The sequence below is a fragment of the Salvia splendens genome, chromosome 6 (genome assembly GCF_004379255.2).
Source record: "Salvia splendens isolate huo1 chromosome 6, SspV2, whole genome shotgun sequence".
Lineage (NCBI taxonomy): Eukaryota > Viridiplantae > Streptophyta > Magnoliopsida > Lamiales > Lamiaceae > Salvia > Salvia splendens.
This window is the reverse complement of record NC_056037.1, coordinates 21,263,006-21,282,939: the sequence shown is the minus strand read 5'-3', so window position 1 is coordinate 21,282,939 and position 19,934 is coordinate 21,263,006. Positions and strand designations below refer to the sequence as shown.

General features: G+C 42.5%; 1 pseudogene; it reads right to left on the bottom strand.

The window, feature by feature from the left end:
- LOC121808960 overlaps positions 1-19,657 on the bottom strand; it is a 31,230-nt pseudogene extending 11,573 nt beyond the window's left edge.
- Positions 19,658-19,934: the final 277 nt, after the last annotated feature.

Here is a 19,934-nt window from a genome sequence, read left to right as displayed (position 1 = left end):
TTTTCGACCACTATGAATTGTTGGTGAAGAATTCTATTTTTCCTGGATTTAATTAATTGCTTGGGATAATTATCCAAATTAAATCCAAAGCTAATTATTCTTTATTTCCTCCATGGAAATTTCGACCCCTATGACTTGTCCATGGAGATTTTCGAAATCTCCTAATTTTTGGGAGAGGAGGAATTAATTATTATATAATTGATTCCTTACTTATTTCTTTCCATGAATAAATAATAAATATTCTAGCCAATCTTGCCTACTTTATTCCATTAGAGATTTGGAAAATTTTCCTTGTGGGAGGGGCTAAAATCACACGCCTATTTCCATATTGTGGGAGGATTTGTTATTAATTTTTCTGCTCCGTATTATTTTATTCTACTCCGTGACATACCAAATAAAATCATAGGCTAATTAATTAGCCATGATTTTAAAAAATCTCACCTTACTCCTCCCCAAATTCACGTTAATTCCCTCCCCCAAATCTCCCCTAATCTCTTTCAAATATTCGTGCAATTAATTCTCCAAATCTTCCTAATTATTTGAGAACCTATTCTAATCATATAAATAGGAAGGGAAGACTAAACCCAAAACCTAAACCTAGCCCCCAAAACTCACGTCTCTCTCTCTCCCTCCACACGCCCATCTCCCCTCTCCAATCCTCTCCACTTGTTCTTCTACTCCACTCTTCCATTCTTGCCAAGAGTTGTTGAAGAATCGGGATTTATATTTATTCTACCGATCATTTTAATCAAAGAAGGTACAATCAAACCTCTATTCTTCATCCTCTCCATCCCAACTTTTCTTTTGTTTCCCTCATGCATCTAGTGAGTGTAGGGATTTCAAATCTAAGGGTTTAATGGATGGGGAAACTTGTGTTTGTATGTGTGTATGCATTTTGAATGCAATTTAGTGAAGTCTAAATAAATTATTGGTGAATGATGTGTGATTATATGCAACCATGAGTGTGAAGGCTCTTTTAAGCATATGTGTTTGTTAGAAGTATGAAAAGGTTGTGTGTGAATGAATGGGGATAGAACCCTAATAAAAATTTCAAAACATGAAAAACTGTGAGTTCGGACAGTAGGTTCCGACATGTTTTTAACCAACTAAATGAAATCCTTTTTGTCCGATTCTTTTTCTGAGTAAACTCCATGGTGTCTTCTGTGTTGTGTATGAATTTCAACCTATATGGACGAAAGATGAAATTTTGGTGAATTTTTGAATTTAACTACACAGTTCTGCCCGAGAATATTTTCCCAACCAGTAGGTTACGCTTTCAATTCGACCGACCCAAAAAGGTTATTTTGACGTGATTTTTAAACTGGAAGTTATTTGATGAGTCTACTACAGTGTGATAAAATTTTAACCCCAACGGAAGTCGTGTGAATGTTTAATGATTTTTACAAAATGATGTCGCAGTGCTGTCAGATTTCTATCTTTACAAAAGCAACTACGTTGTTATGTGAAATGATATACATGATTTATATAAATGCTTAAGAACCACTCTATGATGAAGTGATGTGTTATTCAAGGATGTATGCTATGGTGTGTTTCCTTTTGTCGATGGGGATAAAGGAAAAACGTGGGGACATGCATAATTATGAGTCAATGTTTGTGACTGATTGGTGATACATGCTATTATCAAAGGTGATAACTCGTGCACGAAGCGTGATAACAAAGGGAAAGAAGTACTTAAGGTCTAAACGGTCGAGGTGGGCTTTCTTTTAACTACGGACCATGTCCTAATTACTTTATCAATGGAAATCACTATGTTTATCATGCCGTGATTTGTTTTAACGTGCCTATCTGATGTGGCTTTTGCCACTATTATTTAAATCGAATTCGAATCCTCGTAGGGCCGCAAACCCTACTTGGATTAGTGTACACCTATGGTAGATCGTGTGCTAGCGTACGGGCTGGCCGGTCTAGTGACCTGGTTTGCGGCCGCATTCCTTGTCATGTATTGGCAGATATGGCTAACGTCTATGGGAAAATGACTGATCAGTCGACTTTTACAATGGGAAATGATTTTGAGTGCCTCGGGCCTTTCTAAAGCTAAACCCCGATGGTTACTTACGTATGGTATGATAAATAACAATTTTTTTATGAAAATGTTTTCGGCATAAGTCCACTGAGTATTTTTATAAGTACTCAGCCCTGCATGTGTTCTCCTTATGTGCAGGTTGAGCGGCGACGAGCGGTTGGCGGTGTTGAGCAAACTAAACTAATTGATAGTATTGTCTTAAAACTCCGAGTGTCGTCGTGTCTTCACACATGACTTTAAGGGTGGGCCGTACCGACCGTGCCATACCGCATACCGTACCAGAAATTATGGTATGACAAAATTCCATACCGATACCGTACCGAATTTCCGGTATACCGGAACTCCGGTATACCGGAAATTCGGTATGATAATTTTTGATACCGTTACCATACCGTAATAACGGTATGCGGTATGGTAACGGTATACCGTAGATTAGAAAATTCTATTTTTAAACTTTTTTTAAATATAATATATATATATATATATATATATATATATAAATGTAATATATATATATGGGAGCGTTATTCTCCTATTCATCCCTTAGATCCTTTATTCTTCTTAATATGGGCCGTTAGATCTCATTCATCAACGATCCAGATGATCTGCATTATTATACTATAATGGTGCATTATTAGTCGGTGTGCATTATTCAACTGAAAATCTGCATTATTACACTATAATGGTGCATTATTAGTCGGTGTGCATTATTCAACTGAAAATCTGCATTATTAAATGACACGTGGCATCAATCTAACCGTCAGATGACAAAATCGTGGGGCTGAGATCAAGAAGGAAAAAAGAGGAAATATGCCAAAAGGAAATGAATACATCCATATATATATATATATATATATATATATATATATATATATATATTATAACATATTTTTGAAAAATGAACTATATTTATGAAAAAACATTTAAAATAGTTATAATGATTAGAAGTTTCAAAATATCTTTGTATTTTTTCGTATTGTTATTTAGCAATTCGCATATTGCATGAAACAAAGCACTAGTCAGATAAATGTAAAATGAATCCTATGTATTTTTGTTATATTTCAAGAGTAGATGTGAAGAAGTTTAAGGAAAAACTAATCAAAATTAAAAGTATTATAAGTTCCAAATTAAAATATAATAAAATACTACTACATAATCTATTTGGAAATAGACATCTGTACAATATGTTTCATGTCCGACATTTTTTCATTTGCTAATTCAAAACCCACCATAAACCTCACAGAGCTAATTCCATTAACATATTTAATATTAATATATATATAAATATATATATATATATATTATAAAAATGTATATATATATATACATATATATATATATAAATGTATCGGTATACCGAATCCACGGTATACCGCGGTATAGAAAAATTGATACCGTTACCGTACCGAAACACTGCGGTACGGTATCATACCGTACCGGAAACTGCGGTATACCGAAAAATCGGTATTTTTGGTATTTTTTCGGTACGGTAAGTCCGGTATTTCGGTATAATTTCCCACCCCTACATGACTTCACTCTTTCTCTTGGTCGTTTCTGCTGCGATATTTCTTTTACTTATTAGCTATTGGGCTTGAACTTGAATTTGTTCGATTATTGGATTTTTAAAGTCTTGTTGGATAATGTCAAACGCTTAATCTTTTCCTTGAATATTAATTTTCGGCCCAACTCATTATTTAAACCCGAGTCTTCATTTTGTTTTATACTTAATTACTCATTTAATATGTTGGTCAAACCTTTTTGATGAAACCCTAGCCTATTTTCCTTGTTATATTTAAGTCTGTTTAAGTCGCGATCGCCACATTTATTATACCCTAGTAGGGCGGTCATGACATTACCCATGTATATATACAACGTAATTATGATACGCACTCATTACATGATTTAAATTTGGAGAAAGAATTACCATCCGTGAAAATTCGGTTAATCATTCTTCGTCATTCGTTCAAACGAAATTAAACAAATCACACTACGATGAAAAACATGCATCCAAACAATTCACATAACATGAAATTAATCCACATAAGATACCAATTGTTGGGGTTTGGAGCCCCTTGCACAGCGGAAGAATTGTACAAAACAAATAAATCACACGTAGGATCTATTTGACAGATTATGAGATTAATCTATTCACATGTTAACATAGAATTGCATGCTAGAACACAAATAATTCATGCTTAAAGAATATAAATCCTAAACATGAATTATACGGTTTAGAGTTACCGATTTGATTCTCCAAAGAATCGTCGATTGCTCGCTCCTTCTCTACGATGATCTTCAATACTAGACCACGGATCTTCTGACTGGTGTCACGAACTGTATCTCGACATCAGGGTGGGCTGATCTTATCGAAACACTAGGACTCAAATAAAGAAGACAGAACTTCTCATGGAAGAGAAATTCTAGAAAATTTTCGTCCTCTTCTTATTAGAGAGGGGACGAAAATTTCATAATTAATTCATTAATTTTCTGTCTCTTTTATCCTCCTATTTATAATAGTTCATATTGGGCCCAGTCAGGGATCTATGGAAGGTTTTGGATATGGGCTCCCCCAATTAGCTTTTTACTAATTAAATTGAACCCACAATTTAATATAAGCTTACATTAGAATATTACGAGCGGCCACTACAGACGCAATATTGACCTCCCATCCAAATCCGAAATTACAAGTAATCCGGTTTCCATTTGTTTATTATTTATTTCCCGCGCTTAAGATATAAATGTCCATTAATTAATTAAAGTCTGCTATGGACTTAATTAATTAACATCTTATTAATTCCAAGAGTGGACTTAGCAAGAAACACTTATTTATTATTCATGGAATAATTAAATTCCAACTGGCCAGTTTCCGAATAATAAAACCCTGTTCAAGCTCCTCTTGAGGACATTATCAAACGAGACTCACCTCGTGCACGATTCAACATAATAGCAATCCTAGCACCGCTAGATAATGATCACCACTACCCAATGTCGTATGCTCAATGCTAACGTATGTAGATTAAGAAATTAATTATCAAGACCTCGTCTTTCAGTAGATAGCATAAAGACTCGTCTTGCTGTTAGATCCATTCAGTGCTATACCACACCAACGTCATCTTATTTCAATAAGGCTTAGAAATAATCGGATTGACATTGCAACCTTTCACGATAGGTAGCCAAAGCCTATCTAGGTTGTGAAATTCTTCTTTTCTTTTGCAAAGCATTTCTTAGAACCGACTGTAGTACCTTAAAGTGAGAGCAGCCCACGACCAGTCTACTAAGAAAAAGACTTAGGCTTTGTTTACTTCTTATGCATTTAAATGTTTATAAAACATCTTATAAACGCACAAGCAAACACAATGTAATAATATATTGATTCTATTCGTGCAAACTGCTCGAATGATACTGAATCGGGTCAAAAGTGGATTGTAGAGTTTTTCCGTACACAAGCAAGATTCTATTCGTGCGAACTCGCTCGAAACATGCTTTACAGTATACTAAACCTAACACCAAGATCAGTGGCACCTCCAGTGTTGAAACCGAAAGCGGTCAAAAGGAAATTGGTGTTGAGGGACGATCCCAAGGCAGTACGACCAAAACCGAAGAGAGTATCGCAGAGATGCCTAGGAAAATGGGCATCCAGCAAGACGAAGGCGAACACAGCAGCAGATCCAGTTGAAGTTTTAAGTGACGAAGAAAGGGTGACTCCCACAAAACCTGGGGAGGAATCCTTTCCAGCTACTAACTTGGAAGATGCATCGACGGCAGCTGAAGTGGTCTCCACAACGCCGAGTGACCAGAGAGATGAGGCTGAGCAGATGGCTGAGGGTCTGGACCTCGCATCTGAGTCAGTAGGTCACGTCGAGCCAAGAGATGATAGTACACATACCCGCGTGGAGACCTGCCCTACTGCCCAGGACAAGCCTTCAACTCAAGTAGAGAAGAAACCGGAAGAGGATGAAGACAGAGATGAAAGCAGGTACCGCAAGAGAGAAAGAGAAAAGGGAAAGCCCCTGTTAAGAGAAAGCCAAGCAGCAAGAAGCAACGCACAATGAACATAGGCATCGTCATCACAGACCCAGCTCAGAGAACCCTACCGCACCGTCAGGAGACAAACGACAGCGACTATGCTGCTAGTGAAGAGTCGGGATCCGACAACGACATCTCCCTGGAGGATGAAGAGTATGGTGAACAACAACTTCCACTGAACCATCGGGAACTGGTACATCCCCCGGTGGAGAGATTGAAGTATAGACGCTGGACAGTGGAAAGGTACTCCATTTCCCTTCCCTCGATGAGTTGGATGCCCGTGAACCTTTTCTATCTTATGTGCGTGCGTTAGGATTTGATTGGTTATTGGAGAATAGGGATCCGAATATCCCTATAAGGCTAGCGAAGGAGTTTTTCACTACATTCAGATTTAGGGTCACCTCAGACTTGGACGAGGAGTCAATAAGCTTTAGGTTGTTTGGAGGAGAGATAAGCATGAGTTTGATTAAGTGGACAGTCCGTTTGGGAACAGGAGATTCCCCGTAGGTACGTAGACTTTGAGCCCCAGGAGGCATGGGGGGAATTAACTCACCCGGATGCTGGGCAGTTTGCTTCCACTATCTCTCGCTCCATCCACTTCAACAACCCGATCTTACGCCTGGTACAACTCTACTTGGATTTCAACTTGCTGGGGCAGTCGAATTCCCGTTCGAACATCGATGACAGAACTATACCTCCTTTGGTGCACCAAGCACGGGAGGAAATTACATCTGGGTTTCTGGACAGGTTATCAGTGTCATCTCATTGCCACCCATCCCGCGAGAAATCTCTCCCTCTGCCATATCTTGGGAGCATTCGTAAGGAACAATATCATTACCTCGGAGGATGAAGGCTTATCCCCCCTAATCATGGTCGACCCTCCTAGTCTGTTTGATACACCTTTCTTCGTCCGAACAAATACTGTTTACATGAGGCAGGGAGTACCGCGTTTCTACGCTATGGGAGAAGAAGCTATCCCGGTTGGAAGAGTTGCAGAGGCAAGCCTGGGAACACAAGCTCAAGTGCAGAGGCAAGAGAGATTGGAGAGAGCAGTGGCAGAGCTAGCGGAGGAGAATAGGCAGACCAAAGCATAGTTGACCCGCTTGACCAATGTAATGGAAAACATTCTGAGGGAGTTTGCGCAAGGGAAGACAATCCGATGAGTTGGACCGAGTGGCCACGGAGGCCAGACTGATGAACCAAGAGTAACCGAGAAAGAAGTAACCGAGACAGAAGTGGAAGCGCCAGAGGAAAAAAGTACCGAGGAACCGGCAGAATCTGAGGGAAGTGAATCCGAATCCGAGAGAGAGGAGTCTGAAGAACCACCTGCACCAACCCCTGCCCCACGGAGGAGCAGGAGAAATATATGACCACCCCACTAACCAGTATATTTTCTTTTCTTTTTAATTTGAAGTTTTTATTTGTTATTTTTTGTTGTTCTTAGGTAGAGTAATTTTGTGTAGCATGTGAGTGTAAATTCTATTCATAACACTTAGACTATTCAATAGTCTAAGTGTGAGAAGTACGGGGTTTACTACTTTGACGCATGTGTTTGTGTTTATGTTGTTTTCTTTTTGTGTGCATGTTAACTCACACTTAGCCTACTGCGTAGCCTAAGTGTGAGGAGTTTATGTATATATGTGTTTGCTTTTGTTGAGCTCTGTTTAGGTTTAAAACTCCCCTACTTAGCCTACTGCATAGTCTAAGTGTGAGAAGTTTTTAGTATCAACATCTGTCGTTTTGTTTTGGTATGTCTGTGTGTCAGCCATACTAGCCATTACCATTTCCACTTCACAGCCTTATCTGAGGGCAGACACTTGTGAAATGGGTGGGGGGATGCAATGGCCAGTATGACATATGTGTATATGTGTAGTCTGAGTTTAGTGTTTGTGTAGAGTTTTTTCTAGGTCTAGTTTTTTTCTTATACTTGTTGATTGGGCTTAAAACTCAACTGTCTCGAGCTGACGGTGAGGGGAATTGAGGGAGATAGGACATGCTGGACAATGGACAATCTAAGCCACCCCCCTTAGTATCTCCTAGTCAGTACAGATGATGGAAGAATGAGAGAAAAGCCCATCCTTAGAGTCAAACACAAGCCCTCTTAAAATGTGAGTTAAAAGCCTAAAGTGGAACCACTTTCCACCAAACTAGAAAAGAAAAGAGTGGCTGCCACATGATGCCTAGGGTAAGGTGACCGCGGGTAGCAAGACCTGATGGAAGTAGGAACCCCCACACCCCAAAAAAAAAACCACCTTTAGAACCTTTTTTCTAAGCCATATCTACACTCATATATAACCCCCTAGGTACTGGGACTGTGTGTGTGCGAGGCATAAGGCAAGAAGGCAACTGGCCAGAAGGACATACAAGAAAGAAACCAACAGGAGAAAGAAATCGAGAAGCATGGAGAAAACTGACCAGGAAGAAATTCCAGGCCCAAAAAAGATAAGAAGGAATAAGGGTGGCGAAGCCAAATAAAGAATGCTGAAGAAAATGGTCGAAAACACTTGACCACACAAAAAAAAAGAAAGAGAAAAGAAGGAATAAGGTGGCGAAGCCACAAACACTACTGACCAGTTGGAGACCAATATCAGAAAATGTCCAACCGAGAGAAGTAGCAGCCGAAAGCTCAAATGCACACAGTTCTCCCACATCAAAATAAGTAGTAGTTTTGAGCCTTAGAGCCTTAGGAACATCCACCCCAAACGCTACAAACCAATAGCCCCGTTACAAGCCTTAAAGACCTTCAGGAGCTGCACATGAGATCTAAGTCCGAAGCATCCGTGGTTCAGCATTATGAGAGAATACAGTCCTAACATCCCTGGTGAGGAATCAGTGACTGAGCGAATCTAATGTTTGGCCGCGAGGATGGGTGATCTTGACGAGCAGATGTACTGACTGGGAAGGAAAAGGGGGGCGGTAGAAATTCAAGGCTGTCTAAGGCCGGATTGCACCTGAACCCAAGGGGAGGGATGGATGAAAATATAGCCCGATTAATGTGTTTAAGTGTTTTTGTGTGTTTATGTGTTTTTTATTTGCGTCAAGTTTAGAGTATAGTTTAAGACATAGTCGGTCAGGGGTGTAACCAGGCTAGAATTCGACCTATTTCTTTTTGTTTGTTCTTCACGCTTAAGGACAAGCATGTGGTAAGTGTGAGCAGTTTGATAAGTCGTATTCTAGGTCTTGGTTACTAGTCAGTATAACGTGCATAATTGGATTATATCTGCAAAACAGTTGCTAAAGTGTGCAGGGATAGAGTTCTAGTCAGTATGGTAAGTGTCGGACAACTCAGGTGAAAAGGGCATCAGAATGATGCTATACTGACCAGTATGCAAGCCAGAAAGGCTCGAGATGGAGAAGTAGGATTGCTTGGAAGATCAACCACAACAAGGGCAAAAGAATCATTACATGAAGAAAGTCTACCCTAAAAATCAAGGGCAGGCCTCCATATAAATAGACGCCACTTAAAGAGAGAATGATCATAAACTTTAGGAGCTCTACACTTAGTTCAAATTCTCTCTCGGTAGATCATTCCTTTCAAAATTGTCCTACATCTTCTCATTCCTCACCACGGCCATGGTCACCTGAAGTTCACCATTTCGCCGGAGTTCCGCATTATCTCGTTCCAGCTAGTTCGTCGCGTAGTGATAGTCGTTTCATCACCCGGAGTGGCAAAACAATATTTAATTGCTTTCGTAGTTAATCTTACTTGTTTTTCCTACGTTGGATCTATTGCATTTTCAATACTTACTGATTTTGAAGTACTTTGGTTGAGATCCAGACGTTTTAATGCTATGAAGTTGTCTTTGTGCATCGTTTTCTATTTGATTCAGTTTCTTTCTGCCTAGATAGTGTAGATCTAGTTGCTACTGTAATTTCCAAGTGTTGAATGCATGTTTTCATTTTTAAGTTGATTGTTCTGAGTTTGTGAATTGAGTTTGATGCTAGATTTAGATCCAAAATGGTTAAGTGTGAATTCCAGGTTCAGATTCTGCCACCTTGCATGCTACCCAGTGCGCGTAATTTCAGTTTCGCTAGTTTAATCTTTTGATTTGGAGTTTTAATTGTTAGATCTGTTTTCGTGAGTTGTTAATCTAAAACTCTAGTTGATGAATTCTGGGTTTCTTGATCTGAGTTTATTCATGTTAGAGAAGATAACATCCACATTTAAGTTTGGGACCACTTTTGTTTTTTAGTTACTTTTTGCTTTTGTCCTTACTTTTATCTACCGTTTCTGCTGGTACCCTACAGACCTGTCAGTGTAGTCACCTAACTACCACTTATTCTCTAATATTTCGTTTAGCCTTTTATAGTAACCCCGTACCTTCTACATATTTTCTGAAACATAATGTTCCCCCACTCTCACGTACACAACTGCTTATCAATCATCTTTTACACCTCCTAGTCAGTAGAGTACCACCTTAATTTCCAGACTAGTTGGAATCTCAACCCAAAGCGTGGTAGCTAACCAACCTTTCCAGAATATCACCACAATTACCAAAGAGCATTCATCTCTGTGGGATTCGACCCTTACATCCACTATACTAGTCAGTAGAAGTGGGTTGAGGAATTATTGATACTAGGTTCAGGCTTAGCTGGGACGCCCATCCTGATCAGTAGGACACATCCTTTGCTTGACGCGACACCTGTACAAACCTGCTCTTTCAGGGATCAACTCTTATAGACCTTTTGATCACAACTATTCCTCTGTCCGCTAGCACGCCTTTGTACACGGTGCCAAAGCCGCCTCGGCCAATGATTGATGAGGCTGCGAATTTTTGATGGTGATGAATGCTCGTAAAAATAAAGGAAGATCAACACACAGAGATTTACGTGGTTCGATTTACTGAGGTAAATCTACGTCCACGGGAAGAAAAGAGGGCAGAGTTGTATTGCTTGATCTGTTTTCTACAGCTAACAATACAGACTTGCTATTTGCTATTTTCTCTCTAGAGAGCTTAACAGAAGTTAACAGACCACCTTTATCTATCTGACCTAGGTTCTATTTATACATTGAACCAAGATCGTGGCATGCAGCATTTATTAGGTAGTGGATGTCGTGGAGGTCGTGGCGACCTTGCATGGGTCCACTATCCTGCATGAGTTAATGACTGCTTGACACCACTAAATAGATCGTCGGTGTAGCGGAGGTGGAAATCTTGCATGAGTCCACTATTTCCTAGTTCGGTCGAATACTGAGACCGGACTGCTGAATTATTGCCGAGCAGCTTTTGCCGATCTGAGAGTAGAGCTTGATGCCGACCAGAGAGCAGAGTTTGATTGGTTGGCTTTTACCGAGCTGTAGGCTGGAGCCGAACTCTGTGGTTGTGCCGAACTGAACTCTTGAGTCATGCCGGACTGATACTCTTTAGCCATGCCGAACTGATACTCTTTCTTGGGCTTTACTGCTGTTGGGCTTGTTTAGTATTTGTTTAGTACGTACTCCATCACTACCCCCCCCGAAAAGTGAAATGAATCACTTCGGCATTCTGGATAAAGGTACGGGGTAAGTTGATGTTTGTCCTCGGTCTGATGAAGTGAACTCTTCTTTGACCGGACTTGGTTTGTGTCCTAATTTGGCGAGTTTTATCGCTCGGATCGAACTTTCCGTTGTCCTAATTTGGGGATCGGACTTTCCCTTGTCCTAATTCGGCGAGTTTTATCGCGTGGATCGGACTTTCCCTAGTCCTAATTCAGGCAAGTTTTATCGCGAGAATCAGACTTTTGTTGCAGTTCGTTTCAGACGAAGTGCTTGATTCTTAAGCTGAATTGTGGTCTTGTATCCTCTTTAGAAGCTTGGACTTCACAATCGTTTGCTTATTGCAGCTCGTTTCAGACGAACTGCTTGTTTAAGCTGAATTGTGGTCTTGTATCTTCTGTAGAAGCTTTGACTCACAATCGTGTGCTTGTATATGTTCTAAGAAGGGGATCAGCCTTCGAAGAACAAGATACCTCAGTAACATTTGTAAGAGACGACACACACACAGACAGACAAAACACACAGACAAAACGCACAGAGACAAATAAAAAGCACGTAGAGAAACAAAGATCAAGCAAACCAAATAAAGCACATTGACCGGACAGGACTCGAGACTGACTGACCGGACTGTCTCTTACAAATGAAACTTCTTGAGGTTGGAAATGTGCCATGTTCGGGGTACCTGTTCTCCTGACATGTGAGCCAATTTGTAAGACCCTTTGCCGAGGACTTCTGACACCCGATACGGACCTTCCCATGTGGGTTCGAGCTTGCCCAGCTTTTCTGCTCGGCTTACTTCGTTGTTTCTCAGGACGAGATCTCCCACTTGAAATTGCAGCTTCTTCACCCTTTGGTTGTAATACCGGGCTACTTGCTCCTTGTACTTGGCTGCTTTTATGCATGCCAATTCTCTTCTTTCTTCGGCAAGATCTAGCTCAGCTCTCAGTCCGTCGTCATTCATTTCTGAGGAGAAATTTAGAGTTCGGGGACTGGGTACGCCGATCTCCACCGGAATTACGGCTTCAGTGCCGTACACAAGGCTGTACGGAGTTTCACCGTTGGAGGTTGTGGGTGTAGTTCGGTAGGACCATAGGACTTGAGGGAGATTTTCTACCCATTGTCCTTTGGCTTGTTCTAACCGAGCTTTTAACCCTTTCACCAGGATACGATTTGTTACCTCCGTTTGTCCGTTTGCTTGTGGATGAGAGACCGAAGTGAACCGCTGTTGAATATTCAGCTCTTGGCACCAATTCTTGAACGTCTTGTCGGTGAACTGAGTCCCGTTATCCGAGATGAGGATGTGGGGTATGCCGAATCGGCACACTATGTTCTTCCAGACGAAATCCAATGCCTTCGAGCTCGTTATCGTAGCTAATGGTTCAGCTTCCACCCACTTCGTAAAGTAGTCCACGGCAACGATTAGGAATTTCATTTGCCGAGGAGCTTGAGGAAGTGGTCCCACTATGTCTATGCCCCATTGCATGAAAGGCCAAGGGCTCTGCATAGTGGATAGATCGGTTTGCGGCATCCTTGGGATATTTGCATGGATTTGGCACTTCGGGCAGGTCTTGACGAGCTGCACTGCTTCTTGTACCAAGGTTGGCCAATAATATCCCCATCTTAGAACTTTTTTAGCTAAAGCTCTAGCTCCGATGTGGCTGCCGCACGATCCTTCATGAACTTCTCTGAGGATGTAGTCCGTCTCTTCTGGCCCTACGCACCGCAATAACGGCTGGAGGTAAGACTTTCTAAAGAGGACTCCTTCATGAAGTTCGTACCGAAGTGCTCGGCACGTGATCTTCCGAGCTTCTCTCTTATCCTCGGGCAATTGTCCTTGATCCAGATACTGCAAGATCGGCGTCATCCAGTTCGGCGAGCTGGATACTGAATGTACCTCGGCTTCATCAATGCTTCGATGCATTAATTCTTCCGCCTTTGAGCTCGGATCTGAGGCCAATTTACTTAAGGTATCTGCTCGGCTATTTTCCGCTCTGGGAACGCGGATTATCCGAAAATAGGAGAAACTTCGGCTGATGCTTTGCGCTTTGTCCAAATACTTCTTCATTCTCTCGTCACGAGCTTCACTTGTACCCAACATGTGATTTACTATGACTTGTGAATCACAATGGACTTTGAGAGATTTGACGAGCAGACTTTGCGCTAACTGGAGTCCGGCAAGGAGGGCTTCGTACTCGGCTTCATTATTAGTAGTGGGGAATAGGAACCGAAGTGAGTAGGTTACCTCGTGTCCGTCGGGAGCGACGAGTAAAATACCAGCTCCACTTCCCATCTTGTTTGAAGCTCCATCTACGAATCCGCTCCAGCAGTCTGGCGGCTCTACTTCGGATTCCAAGGGCTGTGCTAGTTCGGCATTGGCAGACTTTTTCTGTTCGGCAATGACAGGGATTGCTTGATCGAACTTGGCTTCTGTAAGAAAATCTGCCAAGGCTTGTCCCTTGATGGCTTTCCGAGGTAGGTACTCGATTGAGTGTTCTCCCAGCTCTATGGCCCATTTGGCGATTCTGCCTGATGCTTCTGGCTTGGTCAAAACTTGCCGAAGAGGCAGATCGGTTAAGACGCATACCTTGTGAGCATAGAAGTATGGCCGCAGTCTCCTTGCTGCATTTACTAACGCCAGAGCAATTTTTTCCAGAGGTTGATACCTTGTTTCTGGACCTCTTAATGCTCGGCTTGTAAAGTAGATGGGAAACTGCTTTAGGCCTTCTTCTCGTACAAGCACCGCGCTGATGGTTTGATCTGATGCCGCTAAGTATAAGAATATTACTTCGGCTTCGGTTGGAGCAGAGAGAATAGGAAGCTTGGCTAGATATCTTTTGAGCTCGTCAAAGGCCTTTTTCTGCTCGGCTCCCCACTCGAACTTTGGTGCCTTTTTCAACACCTTGAAGAACGGCAGTTGCTTTTCGGCTGCTTGGGAAAGGAATCGATTCAGTGCGGCTAGACATCCGGTTAGCCTTTGCACGTCATGTATGGACTTCGGCATTGCCATGTTCTGAACGACTTGAACTTTTGAGGGGTTTGCCTTGAGTCCGTCCTTTGAAACCCAACAACCCAGAAACTTTCCCGAATCTACCAAAAAGGTACACTTTTGGGGATTAAGTTTGAGGTTGGCTTTCTTGAGCACGTTGAGAGTGGACTTGAGGTTGAGCTCGCACTCCGAAGTGCTTTTGCTTTTGACGACTATATCGTCAACATACACTTCAACCTGCTTTCCGATTAGGTGCCGAAAAAGCTTGTCTACCATCCTTTGATAAGTTGCTCCGGCATTCTTTAAACCGAATGGCATCTTTTTATAAGCGAAAATGCCGAAATCGGTAATGAAAGCTGTTTTCGGAGCGTCGCTCTCATCCATCAATACTTGGTGATATCCTTTATATAAATCAAGAAAACAGAAAATTTCGAAGCCGATCAAAGCTTCTACTTTTTTATCTATATTCGGAAGGGGATAGCAATCTTTAGGACAGTGCTTGTTTAGATCGGTGAAATCTATGCACATCCGCCATCCTCCTTCCTTTTTCTTGATCATGACAGGATTGGCCACCCACGAAGGATACTTCACTTCGAATAACACATCCGCCTTCAATAATTGACGGACTTCGTCATGGATGACTTGACTTCGTTCTGCCGCAAAGAGTCTTTGCTTCTGTTTTATCGGCCGGACCGAAGGATCAATATTTAACCGATGAGTGATTACCTCGGGGGGCACTCCGGTCATGTCCAACGGAGACCATGCAAAGACGTCTTTATACTCCTTGAGGAGCTGGATGGTTTTTTCCCGAAGTAGAGGTGTTCCCGCGAAGCCGATCTTAACCGTTCTGGATGGATCGTCTTCGTACAGCTGAACTGTCATCGAGTTCGGCTCCGGTATGGCTTCGGTCATCACCTCTGACTCCGGCTGCTGTGATTGCTATGCTTGGTGGTGCCGATCTGACTGCTCGGCACTTCTAAGCGCAATTTGTAGACATTCCTTTGCTCTCTTTTGGTCACCTCGGATGACCGCTATCCCTCCTTTAGTAGGGATCTTGATGGTGAGGTGATAAGTAGAGCAAACGGCCCGAACTGTGTTGAGCCAGTCTCTCCCCAGGATGATGTTGTACGGGGACCGAGCTTTCACCACAAAGAACTCGATCATCGTATTGGAGCTTGTAGGCGCTTTTCCCACCGTGATCGGAAGGCTGATAATACCTTCAGGGCGGGTGTCCTCCTGGGCGAAACTTTTCAGAGGAAGCGGAGCCGGACTGAGTCGAGCTGGATCCACTTCCATTTTATCGAAACATTCTTTAAAAAGAATGCTGACTGACGCTCCTGTATCCACAAATACTCTGTGGATCAGTTTGTTTGCCACTCCGGCTTGAATGACAATAGCGTCTTGGTGAGGAGAGATGGCTGGGACGGGATCGGCATCTGAAAATGTAATCACTTCGTCTTTCTTCAGCCTTTTATGTGTTGGCTCCTCTTGATTGGAACCTCTGCGTTCTGCTTTTAGGGACGACTTAGTCTTCCCGGCAGGGAGAGCATCAATAGTCAGGATTACTCCATCATATTGCGGCTCGTCGTCGTCTTCGGGATCCTCATGCCTTTTCGGATCCTGAGGATTGCAGTTCGCACCTCTCTGTCTTTTGTTCTTTTTCAGCTGCTTGCTTTGGTATTTTTTTAATGTTCCTGTTTTCACAAGAACATCAATATCTGCAGCCAAATCTCGGCACTCCTCGGTATCGTGTCCGTGGGCCTGATGGAAGGAGCAATATTGATCCTGAGGTCGCCGCACGGCTGATTTCGTCATCCGTTTTGGTCTCTCGAACATATCGGAATGTAGTTCGAAAATTTCCGCTCTTGACTTGTTCAGCGGTACGAACTGAGCGGGCGGCTTCTCGGGGTTGAGACGTGGTCCCAATCTGCCTTGTACCGGTGCCCTTTGAATTCTTTCAAAAGGAGTTCGGCGAGGAAGCCTCTGATCGCTATGATCGGGCTTCTTTTCGTCTCCTCGGGATGAGCTGTCTAAAGACCGTTTTCGACGGTCTGCCTCATCCGCACGGGAAAACTGGTCCGCAATGTCCCACATTTCTTGAGCTGTTTGCGGACCGCACTCCACGAGCTTTCTGTAGAGAGCTCCGGGCAGGATTCCATTTTGGAATGCCGAAATGACAAGTAGATCATTGAGATTATCTACTTGTAGGCATTCTTTATGGAATCTCGTCAGGAAGTCGCTGATCTTTTCGTCGCGACCTTGACGTATAGAAAGCAGCTGAGCCGAAGTGATCCGGGCTTCTGCTTTCTGAAAGAACCTCCTGTGGAAAGCATCCATTAGATCTCGGTAGGATCTAATGCTGCCTTGAGGAAGGCTGTCGAACCACCTTCTGGCGTTCCCGATGAGCAGCTCGGGGAACAGTTTGCACATATGGACCTCATTGAGACCCTGGTTCGCCATATTATATTGATAGCGTCCCAAGAAGTCATGAGGATCCTCTAGCCCGTCATAAGTCATTGACGGTGTCCGGTAGTTCCGCGGCAAAGGAGTTCGGGTGATGTCGTCCGAGAACGGAGTCTTTAATGCTCCGTACATGGCGAACCCGACATCTCTTCGGTACGGAGGAGATGGAGTTCTCCTGTGGTTCCGGTACCGAGGAGGAACTGGAACATGTCGGGGTTGAGGATTCTTTCTCCTGGAAGACACGTCACTACTGCGGTAGTGACTTTCATGTCTGGATGAGGAGGGAGAATCTGCCGTTGTCTTCTCCGGCTGTTGGCTCTTCTGCAGGAAGGTTAAGAACTCCTCCTGCTTCTCGGCCAAGAACAGCTTGACAGCTTCATTTAAATCGGGCTGCTGGGAAGACTCGGTGCGATGACTCCTGGAGTGGCTTGTTCCTCCTTCGTGAGAACCGGAGGTAGATGTCTCCCGAGGCCGTTTTTCAGACCTGCGAGCTGGACTAGCTTCCTCACGGTTATCGCGAACGGTATTACGGGTGGTATGTGATCTGGTATGCATTTTTTTTTTTTTGGGGTGGAAAAAGGGTCAAAAATTCGCTTTATCACAAATTTGGTTCTCTGTTTCCCACAGACGGCGCCAGTGATGAGGCTGCGAATTTTTGATGGTGATGAATGCTCGTAAAAATAAAGGAAGATCAACACACAGAGATTTACGTGGTTCGATTTACTGAGGTAAATCTACGTCCACGGGAAGAAAAGAGGGCAGAGTTGTATTGCTTGATCTGTTTTCTACAGCTAACAATACAGACTTGCTATTTGCTATTTTCTCTCTAGAGAGCTTAACAGAAGTTAACAGACCACCTTTATCTATCTGACCTAGGTTCTATTTATACATTGAACCAAGATCGTGGCATGCAGCATTTATTAGGTAGTGGATGTCGTGGAGGTCGTGGCGACCTTGCATGGGTCCACTATCCTGCATGAGTTAATGACTGCTTGACACCACTAAATAGATCGTCGGTGTAGCGGAGGTGGAAATCTTGCATGAGTCCACTATTTCCTAGTTCGGTCGAATACTGAGACCGGACTGCTGAATTATTGCCGAGCAGCTTTTGCCGATCTGAGAGTAGAGCTTGATGCCGACCAGAGAGCAGAGTTTGATTGGTTGGCTTTTACCGAGCTGTAGGCTGGAGCCGAACTCTGTGGTTGTGCCGAACTGAACTCTTGAGTCATGCCGGACTGATACTCTTTAGCCATGCCGAACTGATACTCTTTCTTGGGCTTTACTGCTGTTGGGCTTGTTTAGTATTTGTTTAGTACGTACTCCATCAATGATCATACTGTTGTGGAAGTTGTCGGTCACCTTCTGTAGCTCAGCTGAGCTGAAAATGGTGACCATCTCCGGTGAGGCTTCTGTCGTAGCGAGTTTCTCTTGCAACATATGGCCGCCATTTTGGTGAAAGAATTTCCGCTTCATCTTATTATGTGATCGTCTTTTGAGTTCCAAGTAGAGGAGGATGGTGCCAAGTAGCAAACAAATTATCCCAGAGGCAACTCTGTTTGATTATTTGAATATGTTCAAAAATATTAAAACATAAATAGATGATTTGTATGAACAAGAATATATACCAATGAAGACATAAATAATCTTGATATCCTTGGCCGGCTTCTCATTGCAACCATCATCACCCATTCCTTCACCTAGTAATTCTTGGGGCAAGTGCATGTGTAATTGCCCATTGTATTGGTGCAGAATGCATGCTTATCGCAGTTATGTAAACTCTCATTCAAGCATTCATCAACATCTGCAAAGACATATAGTAGTTATAACTAATTCCAACACGAAGAATTTTACTCCCTCCGTCTGCCATTTATTGTCCCATTTTGACTCAGCAAATTAGTTTTGTGAAGAAAAATGGAAAAATGAGTTAGTAGAATGGTAGGTCTACTTATCTAAAACGAAAAAAAGCAAATATTACTTTAAATCACATAAATTGCAAACTGAGACTTTAAATAGCACACAGGAGGGAGTAATAATTCGTTAACATAAAACTAAGTAAAGTGTGGACTAATAATTCCTCTTCATCCTTGAGGTAGATAAGGGTTTCCTTCAAATCCCTTGTAGTAACGACAACGATAGCCGTAGCCATTTGAGGGTTTGTAGCATTCAGAGTTAGCACTGACGCAAGCATAGGTGGTGGCGTTTCTCTCGGCCTCCTCGCATGTGCTATTCCCGATGGCCTGATCAACCACCATAGGAAGCTTTTCAACTTGTGACAAGTTTGTAAGATTCTCTTTAGAGAATCTAAAGGCAGACTCCTCAACAACAAAGCCATAAGTACACTTGCTGATGTTGTTGGAAACAGAGGTGTAATTTTTATAACTTCTGATCGAAACTCGCACCTATATATTGTAGTTGTTTTCAAATTAGTAAACGTGGAACCATTATTAATCCTCTTTAATTGAAAAAATAAAAATAAAAAAAATTTGGACCTGCCATACATCTTCTGGGATGGTGGTCTGGCAACAGTCGGCTCCGGTGCACTCTTCTTCCGTGAGATCATCGAGGGAGTAGCACATGGCGGTGCAGCCCGTGCGGCTGACACGAAGCCCTAGCTGTCACAGCCAACGATAGTGAACTTATTCTCGGTGTTATTAACCGTGAAGTAACTTGTAGCGCGTAGGCTGGGGATGTTGTTGATATAGCGTTCACCCTCATCGTAACAGTTTTGGGCTACGTACTGCAGCAACCTCACCTGGCCGTCGAGGTATATACCTGTGATTTCGATAGTTGAGTTCTGCCAAAAAAGCTTGGGAGGATTGAAAGATGTGCGGTCACGGATGCGCAAATTGTTGAGATTATGACTGGAATTACAAGTGATAAACAAATACCGGGCGTAATACAACCCAAGAAGGAAGAACAGAAACTGAAAAATACAACGA